This window comes from Sinohyriopsis cumingii, chromosome 5 (genome assembly GCF_028554795.1).
Source record: "Sinohyriopsis cumingii isolate HCF-2022 chromosome 5, ASM2855479v2, whole genome shotgun sequence".
NCBI lineage: Eukaryota > Metazoa > Mollusca > Bivalvia > Unionida > Unionidae > Sinohyriopsis > Sinohyriopsis cumingii.
The window spans coordinates 40321007-40341331 of NC_142965.1; the positions used below are offsets into that span (position 1 = coordinate 40321007).

The window sequence follows — 20325 nt, forward strand, 5'->3', positions numbered from 1 at the left end:
ATCCATTTGCTGGATACGTATACGCTGAAGAATGTTTTAAGCACTTTGGAAAATAATCGATATGTAGCATGAAAAACGAGAGGGCCCAACATTGATTCGTGTGAAACTCCAATGGTAATATATTTATAATCTGAGATTCGAAGTATTTGTTCAGGTTATAAATTGTAATCCACATTTGATATCAGTAAAAACCATAACAATTATAACATTCTGGTAATATTTTATAAACTCAGTTTAATGCCCATCAAAAGTAATCTTTAACCATTCATCAATGAAACCAATGAGCAGTATCCATCGGGGATGATCCGGATTAAATATCGATTGTTGCAGGTAAATCAGATTCTTTTCTGATGAAGACTGTTTTAAAACGTAACTGAAAACATAACTTTATACAGTGTTGTAATTATTGACACTCGAATCGTCTCCTGACTTCAAGAAATGGAGGGGTATGCATGGGGTTGGGTGGATGGGTGACTCAAGTTTTAACATTGTGTTGTTCCGTATATGTTTCACATAGCGTGTAAATGACTACCTCGAAAAGAAATATAGATGAATGAGAATCCAAAAAAATTGTTTAATCGCCATTTACTATTACTTAAAATCAAATTCTTAAAAACGACACCCATTATTGAAATAGTCAGTACTGACAACCTACATGACTTGAATGACTTTTAATATAACTGCGTCATCGTATGTTTTACATAAATTACCATCTTTCGTGGTGAATTATTTTTGGCCATTTTTGCTTCTTGCATTACATCGACGTATAATATCACTGCGAGAACTCGTGGTAGGTCAAATCAGAGTGTTAGATGACACACAGCAATATCTGGGTCAAGGTACATCGGCGACTAGTATCAGGATATCGTCGTCTCTTTCCGATGCCAAGCGAATACCGTCGACTTTTCACAAGAGTTTTTATATAACATGCAATGAAATTGTAGCGGACGTTCTATGTGTGTGCGTGTGTCTGTGTGTGGGGTGTAACCGTCACATGACAGAATGATTTCGTGTCCTTCTGTAGTGCATTATATAAGGGCCATCATAGATTAAAGATATAATCGTGTTCTACACAATAACACTCGTATATGTGGATTACTGAACTTAACAGTGCTCTATATTCACCGAGCGCCTTTTATTACATGCATAACTGTATACATGCTTTGGTGCATAGTGTATCTCTGGATGAGCGTTAAATGCCGGTACACCATTGCTTGAGATATGAACTCTTAGTCCCAACAAAAAGGTGTTGGTTACCTTTTGTCACCGAGATCTACGTATAATATCCCCAATTGTACGTTTTATAAAGTCTGTCTGATAAAAATCAACCAAGTTGAAATTATTCAATCGATTAACGTTATGGAATGAAACACGCAAGTATATCTAGTACTGATTGTTATTATTTTTATAAAATGAGTCCAAAATATGATGTTGTTGTTCTAGGGTTTAACTCCATTTTTCAGCACAAGATAGGCTATACATGGCGGCCAGTGTAACTGGTGGAGGAAGAATCCTGGAAAACCCAGGGAAGAACCACCGACCCACGAGAAGCTACTGGCAGGCTTTCCCACGTACCCACGCTAGCCGAGCCTTGGACTCGAACCCACGCAGACATAGGTGAGATGGCAGTGATCCGGAACGGTGAGCGCTTTAGACCACTCGGCCATATGATGTAATATATTAACTAATTCATAACCATATTTTATAATAACATGCTTTTCAGCTCACTAATTAAGTAAAAACAATTAGTGACACTAATCACATGATCATATATACTCTGTAACGATGCTACACAACTTGTTCATAGTTACAACGACCATGTCAAGACATGCATGACATGTTTTCATCAGTTAAAAGTAGTGCTCAGGTATAGTTCAGAAAATATCTTATTTCAATAACGCACATGTTTCGCCGTATGCTGCTGAGTATTTTGATCCTCTATCAGTATATTGTAAAGACTCTTAAAGACTATATATATATATATATATATATATATATATATATATATATATATATATATATATATATATATATATATATATATATATATATATATATATATATATATATATATACTCTATGGTCTTACAATAAGTAATTGAAAAGCAACAAATTTGTACAATTCAACAGATAATTTATTTCCTTAGAATATATGGTGACAATATGTATAAAAGAACTTACCGTATTGCGGATTTAATCCCAACTAATCCTTGAATTACTAACACAACTCCTAATTATTAAAGTTCTGAAAAACCTTGGGTAGTAATCCAAAGTAAATACAACGCTGGAAGGGTTGATGTGTATGCGATAGCTTCTGTCGTAGTGATGTACTAACAGTCTTTTGTTAATTCACAATAATACAATCTAAGACTATATTCTTATTTGAATCTCACTTTAATTCCCAGTCAATGCCTTTTTCCATGAATACAGTTTTAGATGATGAGCTATTTGTATATCCAGTGACTAAATAATCTGAATAAATAAATTCCAGCACGAATGAAATATTGGACACAACAATGATTCTGCCTCAATATCTTATAGTACGAACAAATAATTTATAGAAAACAAGATTATATAGTCCTCTACTTGACCTCAGGTCACAATTAAAATTTTCAGAAAAAAATTATTACCTAATGGATCATTCATTCTGGGAGATTCCACATGATTACAAGATAAAGTCTGAATTATAACGTTAGAGTGTTAAAAAAATTATAATAGAAAACATGGAAAACACAATTTCTTTGACTCAGACCAACATAAATGTTTACTTCTATTAATAATGATCCTAACAGTTAACACGTACTCAAAGAAAACGAAGTAGCTATGTAATAGTTGTTTACAGAATTTAAAAAAACCAATGATTCAGGTCAGGCGGAAAATAAACTTGATTTTAGACAAGGTCAAGTACAAAATACAAATATCTTTTTCAATGGAATAAACAAAATAAATGTAACTAAGAAACAATTTCAGTTAAATATAAAAATAAAAACTATATATATATATATATATATATATATATATATATATATATATATATATATATATATATATATATATATATATATATATAAAACTCCCCATCAATACAAGGGTAAATACTGTAATATGTAAATATTATTATAACTCTACATCTGATATTGTCATATACTATGATATACGACTATGCACTGGTATGTGCAGATTATGGTTTAGACCTGTGAGGTGTTTATGTGGCTACACCGGTACTTGTCCTTTTGTAGGCATGTGTTTGAAATATCTAATGACCTTGCAAGTTAATCTCTCAAATTACATTTGTGAATTTGTACTGTATTCAGCTTGTCACAGATGCATTACTATGCCATTACCGATAAAATCCCACCAACCATATGTTGATTTCCGATATTACCTTTTTCACTCAACAGCAGAGCTGTCGAAGTTAGTACACATAGCAATACTTAAAAAGAAAGAATCTAACTTACCTTTCATCCTATATTTCTACAGGTCTATGATTTTGAGAGAAATATTTTCTACATGCTGACTTGCTGTTGCTCCGTTTACCCTTATTATGTTGACGGATATACTTGAAAACACTCCTTTAATCCTTTGTCTTCATCCAGGAAGTTTTAGACTGAGTGTCACTAACAGAAAATGGGCTAAGTTCCAGGTAAACTATTTTTGGAAGTTTTTTGTTTCTTTTCAAAATTAGAATTTCGTATAAAGGTCAGAGAAAACGCTCATTTATTTTTTTTTCTTTCCTTTAAGCTTCGAGCCTAAATGAAAACATCAAGTGACAATGGGGGTAATCTGTAGTATGTCCATTCATAATAATTACATTTGCACTTAAAAATGCACCATGTGGATCAGTGATTACAAATATAGATTCGATGAAGTGAAGAAATTACACTATTAAATGACATACATCACCAGACACAGACATGATGAAGCATGATTTTTCTTATTGTTTGGAATGCACAATAAAAATGACATTAAAAACAAATCTCCCTCGAGTACCTCCAAGGGGATACTCGATGGGCATACGGCATGTCTTCTGTAAATGAACTGGGCAGAATTTGTTTGCAGCTTAATGAAGTACACATAATACAGTAAACTAAAATCTTGAATTATTTGAGGGTCACGAGTTAGGTCTTTCATTTGTCAAGAGATCAAAGCAGAGGGGGATTTTAAGAAGGGGTTGAGGATTGGGGTGTGGTCAAGCTGGACCCCCTCACCCCTAACAAATTAGCGCGAAACAACCGTGACATTTCCTAAAGTACATTGTCTTTACAGCTTGATGGATAAAGGTATGCTCTAGTGGAGCTTAAATTAAGGAGCTTAGGGTGACCATCCTCATGGGCCTGATAGAGGGTTCAGTACCACAAAACCCTCATGCACTTGTTTAATCCCATATTATCCTCCTCCGTTCCCCCAACACTCCCGGAAAGATATTGCTTGAGTTTTGCTTGCAAAAACGCTTTCGAGTTTTGAATAGAATTTAGCAAACTTGAAACAATTTTATCGGAATGTTAACAATTGAAATGGGATTGTTTTCGTTTGGTTCGTGGTATAACCCAATGCTTTTAGATTGACTATAGTCTGTTTCAAGTAAGGCATTTTATTATTGGAAAAACGAAATGGATTCATTTATACGTGCGTGTATTAAAGGATAAGAAAACGTTCGAATTCTTAGAATTTATGAGATTATTGTTGTCAGATACAGATTTATTTATGGGCCTGGTTATTGTAATAATAATCTCGTACAGTAGTTATGATGCAATGATTTTGTATGTAACGAAGCGAATTCATGCGTAACATATATCAGAACATTCTTAAGTGACCGTGTCTAATTCAACATGTATTCTGCTGTCCATGGTGATTTTGGCTCGGCGGACTGTATTGGCTTTCTAGCAGCGAGAGACTAATGCTTCATGACCAACAGATCTGCAGCGAATAATTCGACTCTTGAGGGGTCGTTCAGCAAACTGGGAGAATCGGGCTATGTGTGGTGGTTCCTTGACTATTCGACGAGTGCCGTGGAACCAGAAATACTTTGCGATGATCAACTGGTCTCCACGAGTTACACATGTTCCTTTGTTAAAACAGTACTCGGTATCATAACACGAGTGAAAATGAAATATATATGTACAGATCCTACTCGTGGATAAAACAATATTCATATGTTTTTACCTCATCTATTCTTTGATCACCCTTCGTGACAAAATCACACTTTATTCATAGTTGTGTGAATCCTATACTTTGATACCCTTGCTCATTTTTGTGTTTCAATTCTGGTTATAGATCTATTAATCTATTGCCCCAAGTGTAAATACTGCAGATCTTGTCACACTTGTCAAATGGTAGTAAAACCCAATCAGAAGATACCCAAAGCTTTTCTGCAACCTATTCCTGCATTTGACGAACCATTAAGCACAATAATGGAAGACTGTACCAGTCCCTTACTCAAGACCAAGCCAGGGAAACAACACTTGTTGACCATAATGTGTGCATCAACAAGATTCCCAGAGGGATTTCCGTTGAGGAATATCAAAACTAAAACAATAATTAAAGCTTTTGATAAAAAAATTTTTTTTTTAAAACAATAAATAAATTTGGCCTTCCCTAATCTATCCAATCTGATCAAGGGTCAGATTTTATGTCTGGAATTTTCCAGCCAATTATGCTTGAAATTGGCATCCAGAAATTCAAAGTCAAAAGTGAAATTAAGGTTCGACAGAACTACAATGGAGATAATTTTTGGGTATGGTGATAGAGTTCTGTCTCTCTTGCTCATTCTTCAAGATTTTCTTCAGGTTAGGTATTACGGCCGTTACAAAGTTAAGAAGAAAATGAATGAGGTAAGATACAATAACATTACTCCTAGGATGTAAAAAAATTAAGGGAGTACCAGTATGCTGATAGAGATAGCCAAGTTAAGCATGCAATTACTTCAGTTGTACAAGTCCCACACACTGAAGATTTATGCGATGGAATGCAATTTGACTATATTGATTTTGGATTAACAAATCTTCGAAATTCAGAAATTATGATTAATCTGGACCAGAAACTTTCACATTTGCAAAAACAAGAAAAGAATGAACTAAAACAGTTATTACTTGAATATGAGCACTTATTGCTAGATGTTCCTACAAGAAAATATAAAATTTATCTTGACGTTGAAATTGTAAATTCCATACATGTGAAACCTCTCAAACAGGAATGTTTGATAAAATAAATTCAGTATTTGCAGGATAATGAGTTCATTGAGCCGAGTAATAGTAACCGGAGTTCACCATGTATGCTGTTCAGAAACCGGATAATACTTTCCGCATGTGCACTGATTATAGAAAGGTGAACAGTGTGACTGAAACAGATTAATTTCCATTACCAAGAATCGATCACTGTATTGATAAAATTGGAAATGCAAAGTATGTCACCAAATTTGACCTTCTGAAAGGATTTTGGCAAATTCCACTGACGGAAAGGGCAAAAGAAATTTCGGCATTCGTGACTCAAGATGGACTGTATCAATATAAAGTGATGCCGTTTGGGGTGAATGGTTCGCCTAGTATTTTTCAACGTTAAATGATCATGAATATATCTGGTCTAGATAATTGTGATGCTTACATCGACGTTGTCATCATCTACAACGACACATGGAAAGATAATTTAGCAACAATTCGGAAATTTGTGACAGACTCACTGATGCAAATTTGACAATTAATTTATCTAAAAGTGAGTTTTGCCTAGCTTGTGCAGCATTTTTAGGACATATTGTGGGACATGTACAAGTTAAATAAATAGATGTTAAGGCAATCTGAATTCCCCGTGCCTATCAGGAAAAAGCAACTGATGCGAATCTTGGATATGGCTGGATACTATCGGAGATGTTGTTCAAATTTTTTCATAATTGCTGAACCTCTGGCAAATTTATTGAGCAAATAAAAAACAAGTTTCATTGGTCTGAAAAATGTCAGGAGGCTTTTGATAAGTTAAAGGATATACTTAAGAGTGCACCAGTCCTTACATCTCCAAATTTCAGCCAATCGTTTAAGCTGTCTGTTGATGCTAGTGATGTTGGGTTTGGAGCAGTATTGATTCAAGAAGACAAAACTGGTGTAGATCATCCAGTGTGCTATCTTTCTACGAAATAAAATAAGCACTAGAGAAATTATTCCACAACCGCGAAAGAATGTTTGTCTTTGATATTGGCATTACAACACTTTGAAGTCTACATTTGACAAGCGCCTTCTCTGGTTATTGTGTTTAGTGATCACAACCCCCTTACTTTCATCGGCAAGATGAGAAACAAAAATCAGAGATTATTATGGTGGAGTTTGTTGTTGCAGGAATATAATATTGACATCAGGCACAAGGCAATTTAATAGCAGATGTACTTTCACGTGTATATAATATATTGTTTCATGTATACTTTGTGCCATTAATAAGATTTGTATGTTTTGTTTTAACCAGATATATATATATATATATATATATATAAGTTTTATTGCGTAAATCTTTGTTTTTCTTTATGAGGGGATGTTTTATGTATATTTAATGTAATTGTTTGTTTGTTAAGTTAAAAATTGTGTTATTATTTGATTACATGCTATTGTAATGTAACATTCTATGCTGGACTTGACCGTGTCCAAAATTGAGTTAATTTCACCTTGACCTGATTGAGTTTTTTTAAAAAAAATTTCGTTTATGTCAACAACTAGTCTCGATGTGTATGAGCTCAATATCAGGATTTTTAATCAGGTAAACAAGAAGGGGTAAATATGTTGATTTGGGTCGGGGTTTTGGAGTTTCCTTAGTAAATTTTACAGGTTATTGTGCTGTAAGTAAACAAGGCTCCTTAGATCATTCTAGAAGGTCATTTTCCATTAGGCAGTGTTTAATTTTAGAAAATGCAAATTGTGACCGAAGGGCAAGTAGAGAACTATATGTCTTAGAATTGTGAGGACCTTGTCCTTCGTCCTTTAACATCTAGCACTATGAAGTTGTATTATGTTGTGACCAGTTTGGGCTTAATTTTAGTTTCTTCAAATTATTGAAATCAAGTGATTTTTTTTTCTCTGGAAATTGAAGATTGCTCTGATAAAATTCTTGGATAAAGACATTCACTGGAATTTATACTGAATTCAAACATGGAATCATATTTCTGTGATTCAACAAAAGACTGTTGACACATCAGCACTACATGAGCTATAACAGACACGTCATCGCCTTCAGTTTTGGATCTATTCGGGACTTGTACTGAGTTTGTATTCAGGACTTTATATTATTAGGACTGTTTCTATAATTCCTGGATATTTTGGGATTTAATTCGCAATACCGTAAGTTGTTTTTTTTCTCATTTTCACTGTGCATTATAGGGAAATAAATTATTTGTTAAATTGTACAGTTTGTTGTCTTTTACTCTTTTCTGTTACTATTTTAAGAGCATAGACTCGTAACACTACACTCAAGGTAAACGAGGATGCATCTATTTTCCATTTGTATCAGTTGAAGATCATGGTAATTCCACTTCTTATTCAGCTCTCAATTATTAAAAATATTTCATATGTTTACAGTTCAAGATGACATAAGATGTTTTAAACTGGGCATAACGTGTTCACTTAGAGGCACCATAATAATTTGCAGAGCTTCAAAGAAACATGACAAAACATGCCAAGGATATCACATAACATCAAGGTGTCTTCGACGACATGACAGTCATAAAAAGCTCAAACTAAATCGATGATTTTGTAAACTTCTCATCATATAACTTTAAATTCTTAATTGCTCTAATGCTTGTCAAATGAAATGATGGTAAGTCCTGTCTATTTTGCACAATTACTACCTGGCGTCGTTTTCCAAATCTGTCATCATCAACCTTGCTAAACGATTTAATTTTTATTTTTAATGTTTGATTGTGGGTACTTAATGTCAATGAATTATATATGAGTGCGAATGAACTAGGGTTTCTTAACCGAGTACAGCGTCACCATAGGGTGTTTTATTTACTTTTCCTCCTGAGGGTACCGCTCCCTCGACCACCAGCTATATTACATCTATATCTTTTCTCCAAACGAAGGTTTGCTTCCAAAATTCTTTAATTTGCTCAATTATGGCTCCAAGCTTGATCTCAGAATGAAATCTAACAACGCGGTGTTGCAAGCCCATATGCTGCAATAAACACGTGATTTTAGCCACTTCTTAGCTTGGATTTGAATTATGTGCTAATATTTTTTTTTTCTTAATATCTTGTAAGATTTGACAACTTTTAGACTGTTTTATATCTTTATTATTACACAATGCCAAGCTATGAATATAATATAATGAATTTATTATTGATGATAGCATTTCCATAGTCACACAGAACATATGAAAATGTATCTGATTTTTTCCATTCGTTATACCACATCATATAGTGATGCAGACATGTATATTGAAACTACTGTATATTAAAGGTTGATTTACTTTATTACTCAGACATTTTTATACTTCTGCTTGGAGTCCATTCGTGTTTATTTAAGTAATATCTTCAAATGTGCCACTGTTGATATTTGTGCTATATAATGCTGCGATATATTAGTCCTTTTGGAGTAAAAATGCTTCTATTGTCACCTCTGTGTGACCTCAGTTTGGGTGGGGAACCTTATTGTCTGAAACTCTGATGTGTCAATGTGTATTATTATGAATAAAAAGCAGAAATATCTGTAAGTAAATAATAAAAATTGTTTTTGATTTCGTATTGGTCGAAATATACCATAAGGCACCACTTTAATGATTATATGCACCTTTTACTGCCACTACAATTACCACAAGTAATAATGTTCCATTACAACAATTCTCAATGTCAATAATGTGCGAGGTATTACAAATAATCCATACTTTAGGCAATAAATACAGCCACATCTGCCATGATTTTCTGTAGGAAAAGTATGCAACGTAATTTACTGATCCAATCGCTTACATCTAGCCAGTGAATATCTGTCAACATTTGATCACTTTTCAATCATATATCAATTGTCATGAAAGGTTATGCATACTACTATTGGCTCACGTGATGGTCAGTGTGCTTCAAGGTGATGAAAATGAACCCAACAATTTAAAAATAATAGCTGTAATTAAATACAAATATCATGTTCCTTGTGATTTTCCTGCAACTGATTTTGCCGTCGTATAGCAAAATTTATGGAAGGAAACAGGATACAAAATTAAAAACGCAGGCAATACAATAATTCTTGTCACATGAACTGATAAACGTGATTTAATTAGTGCTTTATACTTATCTGATTTAATATAAGCTCTTTATGTGCATGTTATGTTTATTTCGTCAGTTTTACTTTAGCATTCACCGCAAACCACAAGCAGATCTTTAACGTTGACATACATTGCTATTTAAAACTGATTTAAATCCTGGTTGAGGATTATCCAAGATTTACAATTTAAGATGATCATGTCTCACCTAAATGTGTGTAATATGTTGAACGCCGTTGCCTACTACACTTATCAATGGAAATATTTTTCTGCATCATCCAACTTCGTTATTTGCAATTCTCCTTTGCTTATTATAAAGGTTGTTTAAGGTTTGAAAGCGTATTGAATATTGCGTTGTTTAAAGTAAACTTAGATAAATAATAGTTTCATCTTTCTGAAATACAGTAATTCTCCGAATGTTATGTAGAATGTTTTTCTTAAATTATATCATGCTGTTGTTTGAAGTATTTCTTTAAAATATATTTGGTGCACTGTTAAATCTTTTCGTGTCACTTGCATTATGCGGAAACTAAGCATACATAAAGCCCACCATCAAAGGAAATAGGTAAACTATCCTGGCAGTCAATAAATTCGTTTATTTCGGCAGGATGCTATAAAGTACTATCCACGTCGATGATGAAACCAACACCAGAAGTGCTAAAGCAGTGTGGCTGGGATCAGGCTACACGCAAACACATGGGGTTGATGTATCATTCAACATGCAAAACTTATGGTATACGAAGCCATTTTCCTGCTGAACCTACTGTCTGTATGCGAAACCTTGACATTACACAGACACCATGCCAAGAAGGGAACAATGTTCAGATTGGCTGACCAAAACAACTTACGAGGATATGATGTCAGGACAGGATCCCCAACACTAAAGTTCTCACACAGGCAGACATTCCCTATCAACACTCTGCCGAGGCAATGAGAGTTGAGATGGGAAGGCAACGTCAGGCAGATGTTAGAAGAGCGACTACCAAAGAAGATCTACGTAGAGTTGAAGACGGGAAAGCGATTTTAGAATGGTTTAAAGAAATGTTTCAAAGATCCTTTCAATTCATCCTTGAATTACTTCAACATTTACCCATAGTCGTGCCGGGGTCTGATCCAAACTGAAGCTACCGACTTTGTACAGAGAAGAATTGTAGAGGTAGTGCAGAAGAGCAAGCGTAAATCTCAGAACTACAGCATGACTTCTATTGATCAAGCAGACCCTAGTGCCAACTCCTGTCAAGTGTGCTATGGACAGTTTAGGGGACCAAATGGCCTGATCATCCACATAGGTAGTCATTGAAACTAAACTAGTGATATCGTGGTCATCTTCGAGCTCGAATGTCGAAAGCAACATGAAATTCATCGTTTTAGTGGCGCTGACAAATTTGCTAACCATATAATTATATACATCCATGTACTTCTGAACTAAAAAGGCTTATGTATTTGACCGCACAATTAAACGTTATTAAAATTTAAAAATTCTATACTTCCTTGCATATAGTAGTGCTCCACCTCCTTACCGTTATTCAACATTAGAAAGAATCATATGGACATTGTATTGTCTATGTACATATCTACCGTAATCTTCATGCAGATTCTGCATAGAATTTGTGTTTTTTGTATTTAGTGTATTGCTCTTTGTTCGTTTGTGTAGTTGTTGTTTTTGAAATTTTGCTCTTGAAAAAGGAATCGGTATATTTCGAAAGCGTTTGGGTTGGTTATATACCAGTTTTGCACGGTTATTTGTCAGTGTTTCTGTCATATCGATGATATCTTCCTGATCAGCACGATCTTTTAGATCCACCGCTTTTGGAAAGATCATTATTTGTCATGTGCTGTGTAACATATATCTATCTTTTTATGTATTACCCTGTCTACATATGCGGGCAATATATAATAAATACTCATACATTGCATGCTAAAAGGAAACGAATCGCATATCAGTTAAGAAATATCCTGAGTGTATGAACAATTAGAGGCATATTTCATATATCCTTTTGTTATAGTCCTTTTCGGATCCACCTGTTTGGGTATCTGAAACTTTTTTGGGCACATTACGCATTCAGAACAAACTAAACTAAGGAAAACAATGGAATACAAAATACTGATGTAGGTACAGTTACCTCTAGTAAGTATTATCGACTCTATTCTACTCAACTGAAATTATACCAGCTCGGTTAGTTCAGTTTTAAGTCATCATTTTAATACATACAGCACTTATCCACATACGCCTGGAAAGTAACAACAGGAATCGTTCAAGTTAAAAATGCCAAGAGTAAAAATTGCATCAGATTCTATCAGAAATGTAATTCATTAAGGACTTCTTGCATGAAGCTATGGTATCCAATACCGAGATTCATCCACTAAATGGCTCAAAATGGTTTTTGAGAATGGGGTAACAGCATCATCGCAAGCACAACGTTTCAGCTTTAATAAATAGATTCATTTGTTTCAGTTGTTCATACGTTAGTAGTTAAGTGGGGCACTATACGTACAATGGAAATTAGCATTACGGAGACCCCTGGGTGAATATACGTACAATGGAAATTTAACATGGCGAAAAATCGTGGGTTAATATACGTACAAGGGGAATTAACATGGCGAAAAATCGTGGGTCAATATACGTACAAGGGGAATTAACATGGCGAAAAATCGTGGGTCAATATACGTACAAGGGGAATTTAACATGGGAATAAATCGTGGGTCACTTTACGTACAAGGGAAATTTAACATGGGGAATAGATCGTGGGACTGTCTAGGGACAATGGGAAATTTAACATTACGGAAACCCCTGGGAGATATAGCCTCAAGGGAATTTAACATATGGAAATTGAACATGGTGGATCTGTATAGCGTCAAGGGGAATTGAACATGGTGGGACTGTCTAGGGACAATGATGGTAGAGGGTCAAACACAACAGAGACAGAAACATACATACACTAGTACAAGCGTGGGATTTATATATAAAGCATTACGAAGACCTGAAATCTTGCTGGGGTGTTCAAAAATTTGCATAATTGTAATGATGCTATAAATAGCTATAATCAAGGAAATGCTCAACGACAAAATGGATGTGACTAAAAGTAACGTTAAAATGACGAAATTGTCCCAGAATTTAAAGGAAAATAAACATATCCCCGAAAATTAAGTTACAATGGTTTAGACTAAAATGGATAAAATTAGTAACTACTTACAATATCAACTTCTGTGACGATCGTGGATGAATACCTATGTATCTATAATCAGCTGAAATTCCTATGAAATCCCACTATCTATTTATAGCTCCAACTTGTGGGTTTTTCCTTTGGAAAATCCCACTATCTTTTTATAGCCTCAGCTTGAGTGACGTTCCTGTTTATGAATTCTAGTATATATGTATAGCTACAAAATGTGGAAATCCCCAAGTCGATATTTATAGTCTCAAAATTTCCAGCGTCAGTGACGTCACTGTACTGAACACTAGGGGATAAATGGCAACAGTGTTGCAAGTGGCTGACCTGAATACGCGCTACTGTAGGTAGGTAGGTAGAGTGTATCTGATAGGGATAAAGTGAGTTTTATAGGGACAAACAGAGACCAATACACACACACACACACACACACACATACACACAACATACGCGCGCAGACTCACACACACACACACACACACAGAGGGAAGAGGAAAAAACAAACCCCAAAATATACTATCTACACTCGGGAGGAAGAAAAAAACAACCAAATATACGATCTACACAACGTACGCGAACAAACACACACACACACACACACACAACATACGCGCGCAGACTCACACACACACACACAGAGGGAAGAGGAAAAAACAAACTCCAAATATACTATCCACACTCGGGAGGAAGAAAAAAAACAACCAAATAAACGATCTACACAACGTACGCGAATACACACACACACACACACACACAGAGGGAAGAGGAAAAAACAAACCCCAAATATACTATCAACACAGAAGGGAGATAATACAAACCCCAAATAAACTATCCACACAAACGTACGCGAACGCATACAAACCCCAAATACACTATCAACACAGAAGGGAGATAATACAAACCCCAAATAAACTATCCACACAAACGTACGCGAACGCATACAAACCCCAAATACACTATCAACACAGAAGGGAGATAATACAAACCCCAAATAAACTATCCACACAAACGTACGCGAACGCATACAAACCCCAAATATACTATCCACACAACGTCGCTAACGCATACAAACCGCAAATATACTATCCACACTCGGGAGGAAGAAGAAGAAAAACAACCAAATATGCGATCTACACAACGTACGCGAACACACACACACACACACACACACACACACACACACACACACACGCACACCACAGAGGGAAGAAGAAGAAAAAACATTATACACTATCCACACGCAGTGAAGAAATAACCCTTTATATATATACTATCAACAGAGAGTGAAGAAAATAACCCATTATATTCCATCAACACAGAGTGAAGAAGAAAAAGTTTTTTGAAAGCACCTAAGCCCTCACCTGCAATGACCAACTCTGCCAAACACCTACACCTCACCCACCCCCACTCCCAACACTACAAAACCCATTTAACCCGTTATTTTATGGCATCAGTGTGTGATTTAGGAAACATCAAGACACAAAATGATGGACGAATAGACTGACTATTGTTTACGGACTTTCATGCCTAAAGAGCGTGCGTGAAGGAAAACATCCTTCCATTTCAATTCTAACTAAAACATGATCCAGAGGGATAGAGAGAGGTGAAAGAGCACAATTTCATAAAGTGTGAGTAAAAACAAAACACGCCATCCTTATTATACAATGTCAAGACCAAGAGACACTTACGTTTTCTTTCTGGTCTATTCTCTTTTAGAAGGTAGTATGAAATTTCACATCAGGGCCAACGCATCGGCTCACATTGTCAATTTTTCCATTTCCATGTTTTTACTGGCACAAGTTCTTCATCATCTTCAATTTCTTCTTCTTCTGAATCCCTCTTCTCTGTTTCGTCTTGTTTTTGTTTCTTCTCTTTTCTCGTAGGGCACTCTGAATTCCAGTGTCCTTTCTCCTGACAACGATATTAGGTATCTTGACTTTTGTCTCTCTTTCTTAGACGAAGCAGGTATTCTGGAGACAAATACCCATTTACCTTTGCAGATATAGCAAACTTCATTAGCACTTACACACTTTCGTATGACTCTCATCAAATCAACGACCAAAAGAGCAAGTTTTGTTGCCACTTTCGCATGTGAATTATGCTTTCGTATGACTTTTAGCAAATATTTGACCAGCAGGTCGATCTGTGCTGACTCTTCCATCTTCTTGATCGTTTGAGAGCGGAATGAATACTCTGACGCTAAGACACTCTCCTTATATACATGGACCTGCTGCGTATGAAACCTAGTCAAATGTAATTTTGCAATAAGATGAAACGATTTCATTGAGGAAGTAAAAAGCAATGATGTACCGTATCGCCTCACACAAAACCTGAAGTTTTAGTTCAAATCCGTGTCAGCGATTTCGAAGACGACATAACTGAGCTTTAATCAATGCTCTCCAATTATGCCACAAAACCACGAGTCCTGATTCACGCCAAAAGAAATTTCGTTCGGTCCATAAAAAATAGTATCACATCTGAGAAACGCAAAAACGAACTTCCAGAAAACTGAGAACGACGGCTTACACCTATAACGTAAATGTGTGAGTTCAAGTAGTGCTTAAAACTTAGTCAAATTAGATTTTTATAGTCAAGACGAAACGATCTCTTTTCGAACAAGAAAGCAGACACCAAGCGACAATGGCGATCCGTGTCACACAACACTTTTCAAAATGTATATTATCAGAGGTTTGTTCTAGCGATCTGCACGGTTAAATTAAATGTTGATGTATTTTGCAATAAGACGGACACAATTTCCATGGGATCGCCCATGGTACGATTGTTCGTGCATTAGTTTAATTTTTAAAAATATTTTTTATATAAATCGCCTATAGGATAGACCCAGTAAAGCATGGCCATTCTCGTCACTGTCTGAATAGCTACTCAAGTCAATTCGAAGCGAACGCGGTAAGAAAATAAGTATAGCCAATGAAATGGCTTACAACGGGTGATGCATTGTTTTGTTCTAGGGCTGTGTGGCATAATAATCCCTATGTTCTTGCGTTGTTACCATTACAGTGCAGACAGACTGAAATGTGAACTTACAAGCCCTCTTTGTGTGTGTTGTACCATTTCCTCTTACCACATCAAAATACTGAGCGTCACAGTATTGGTTCGCGTTTTCAAGCTGACCATTTTTTTATATCTCACTTAAACATTTCGACATAAACACTCACATCGGTAGAGTCAGAACAGACGTGTTACAGTATTGAGGGGCATGTTATCTTTTCTTTTTCAAACTAATAAATTTGGGGTTTGTATGAAGTAAAGAACCGAAAGTACAGTGAAACTCAAGGATGATGACCCAATCTGTCTGTCTATTGATGCGTGTATTTACTTAAGAAGAAATATGACCTCTAAAACACAAAGAGATACGGCAAGCATGATTAGATTAAACACAACGATGTTTTCCTTCACGCCCGTGTAATTTAGAGTTTCAATCGTCTTTGAAGACAAACTTGGTCTCCTTTTGTAGGGCTTGAAATAATAAAAAAACTGAAAAATCTTAAGCACTTTGCTATAGATAATTTCATCAACAGACCAAACAACATAAATACCGTTACAACAATAGAAAGCCTTAAATCTTCTATCAAAAAGAAATGCATGAAAAAAATTAAAGATTAACGATAACTAACCAATGAAACCGAATTTAACAAAGGCAATGACATGTGAAGAAATGCCTCTCACTTTGGAAAGGTAGGCGAATGTACTCTGTCATGCACCGTCAACTTGAAAAAAATTATAAACAGAGAGAAACCTGAATTCAAAATTCAGTTGTTTCTTTTTCTTCAAAATTATTTCGTTTCTTTTTTCTTTTTTTTTTTGGAACAAATCTAAGCACTAATATAGAGTGGAAAAGGGAAAATGCACATACAAGCTTTGATATTTCTGAAAAAGGAGGGGATATTCCTAACGTTCATAACCACCTATATATGCTTGGACTTGTCTGTGACTTATCCACAAAACAAGATATATATATTTCTGGTCAAGCTGCAAGTGTGTGCGTGTTTTTAAAAATGGTAAAAATTGGATATACAATTTTCTCGTGACACTTATAAAGTGAAGAGTCTGTGCAAGTGTCAAAAGCCAAAGTCATATAAGTTTTGTATTTTGTACGGCTTGTAAAGATTTCTACTTTAGAAAATGTGAAGTATCACAAGTTATTATCACAAACAGAAGTGGAACATAGGGGCTTGCAAGAAAGAAAATAACGCAGACAGTTGGTGTCATCAAGAGTGCTAGAGACGGTACCCGAACTTGCTTGCCTGCTTACTTGAATTAAAGTGATTTTCGCTCTAATGGAGCATGTATCACTGGTTTAATAACGCACCGCGTGATTTTTAATTACTCCTGGGGAAGGAAAGAGAGCCTCATCCCCCAGGCTTTTATGTACTCACAGACTATTTTTAAATTTAGCCACTCAGGTGTAGGACTAACTAGTCCTTAACAACCTGACTGAAAGACTTTAAACATGAGTGGGAATTGTCTCACCACAAACTCATTTTTCTGTCCGAGCGTGGTAAAGGAGGAAAAAGGTGCTCAGCAAGACAGCCATGGATGTTAAGTACTCACCAAAACGCTAGCCCGTACTTATTTCAAATCAAGTCCCGTTTTTGCTAATGGACAATAAAAGGTACCAATAATGTGTTAACCACCTGTGCAATTAATTCAAATCTAACGAGTCTGTTAAATTTCCTACTTCCTAACATATCTGTCTAATATTAGTACTTAGTGTACATAAAAATAGCCATACTGATCTTATTTTAAATTATTATATCTAAGCGACATATACCAGTTTGGTCACTGTTAGGTTTAAAAAGTTAAGTTTGTTGTGGTGTTCCAATGGGTCAAGTTTGTTTCGAGAATAGTTTAGTCAAGGAGGGATACCAAGCCAAATATGGTTCCCTATTTAATAAAAAGCAATCTTTTGGAGCCCTAAAAAAAAGTCTGTTTTTTTTGTTAAAAGGTAACACGTCTCTCTTGTGCTTTCACGTTCTTTCCCGCACTCCTAGTCTCATGATTCTTGATATCAGGAAATGCGTAGCCATGATGGGCGGTAATGTAAGCAGCGGTTTCTACCAGTTGACTGAGGGGGTATCCAGTGTAGGCTTGTCTGTAGAATTGGGGAAGAACTCTGACCCCTAATCCCCATTGAGAAGGTCTTGGTTTAAAGGTGTCTAGAGATTTGTAGGCAACGTATTGTATGGCTGTAATAAACTGCCCTGCTATGTTGACGTCATACAATGCTTGATCTAGCCCCATTTCGGTGTACTTCTCAACGAGGGTCAGCGTCCCCCTCCTCCTCAACCGCCTCAATTTCCTCTTCTGGTTCTGATACTAATTCTTCAGTTGAGGTAGATAGTTTCAAATCCGCTGCTATGGTGTCTGTCGCTGTTATTGTTGTTGTGGTTGTTCTTTCAGCTGAGATTGCCTGTAGTATCGGAGTGAGAAAAGAACGTAGTGCCTCCGATAATTACATAATTTTAGGGCTCCAAAAGATTGCTTTTTATTAAATAGGGAACCATATTTGGCTTGGTATCCCTCCTTGACTAAACTATTCTCGAAACAAACTTGACCCATTGGAACACCACAACAAACTTAACTTTTTAAACCTAACAGTGACCAAACTGGTATATGTCGCTTAGATATAATAATTTAAAATAAGATCAGTATGGCTATTTTTATGTACACTAAGTACTAATATTAGACAGATATGTTAGGAAGTAGGAAATTTAACAGACTCGTTAGATTTGAATTAATTGCACAGGTGGTTAACACATTATTGGTACCTTTTATTGTCCATTAGCAAAAACGGGACTTGATTTGAAATAAGTACGGGCTAGCGTTTTGGTGAGTACTTAACATCCATGGCTGTCTTGCTGAGCACCTTTTTCCTCCTTTACCACGCTCGGACAGAAAAATGAGTTTGTGGTGAGACAATTCCCACTCATGTTTAAAGTCTTTCAGTCAGGTTGTTAAGGACTAGTTAGTCCTACACCTGAGTGGCTAAATTTAAAAATAGTCTGTGAGTACATAAAAGCCTGGGGGATGAGGCTCTCTTTCCTTCCCCAGGAGTAATTAAAAATCACGCGGTGCGTTATTAAACCAGTGATACATGCTCCATTAGAGCGAAAATCACTTTAATTCAAGTAAGCAGGCAAGCAAGTTCGGGTACCGTCTCTAGCACTCTTGATGACACCAACTGTCTGCGTTATTTTCTTTCTTGCAAGCCCCTATGTTCCACTTCTGTTTGTGATAATAACTTGTGATACTTCACATTTTCTAAAGTAGAAATCTTTACAAGCCGTACAAAATACAAAACTTATATGACTTTGGCTTTTGACACTTGCACAGACTCTTCACTTTATAAGTGTCACGAGAAAATTGTATATCCAATTTTTACCATTTTTAAAAACACGCACACACTTGCAGCTTGACCAGAAATATATATATCTTGTTTTGTGGATAAGTCACAGACAAGTCCAAGCATATATAGGTGGTTATGAACGTTAGGAATATCCCCTCCTTTTTCAGAAATATCAAAGCTTGTATGTGCATTTTCCCTTTTCCACTCTATATTAGTGCTTAGATTTGTTCCAAAAAAAAAAAGAAAAAAGAAACGAAATAATTTTGAAGAAAAAGAAACAACTGAATTTTGAATTCAGGTTTCTCTCTGTTTATAATTTTTTTCAAGTTGACGGTGCATGACAGAGTACATTCGCCTACCTTTCCAAAGTGAGAGGCATTTCTTCACATGTCATTGCCTTTGTTAAATTCGGTTTCATTGGTTAGTTATTGTTAATCTTTAATTTTTTTCATGCATTTCTTTTTGATAGAAGATTTAAGGCTTTCTATTGTTGTAACGGTATTTATGTTGTTTGGTCTGTTGATGAAATTATCTATAGCAAAGTGCTTAAGATTTTTCAGTTTTTTT

General features: G+C 35.6%; 1 protein-coding gene across 4 annotated transcripts in view; it reads right to left on the reverse strand.

The window, feature by feature from the left end:
* The window catches only part of LOC149798997 (uncharacterized), a 181034-nt gene that overhangs the window by 50342 nt on the left and 110367 nt on the right, over positions 1 to 20325 (reverse strand). The window contains exon 1 of one of the 4 annotated variants that reach the window (XM_089957933.1): positions 3459 to 3660. The exons of 2 other annotated variants lie outside the window; for them this stretch is intronic. The gene's annotated coding sequence lies outside the window, so the exon portion shown is untranslated. Of the gene's footprint in view, positions 1 to 3458; positions 3958 to 20325 lie in introns of those variants that run through there. One more of the 4 variants, XM_089957930.1, reaches the window with a different exon arrangement.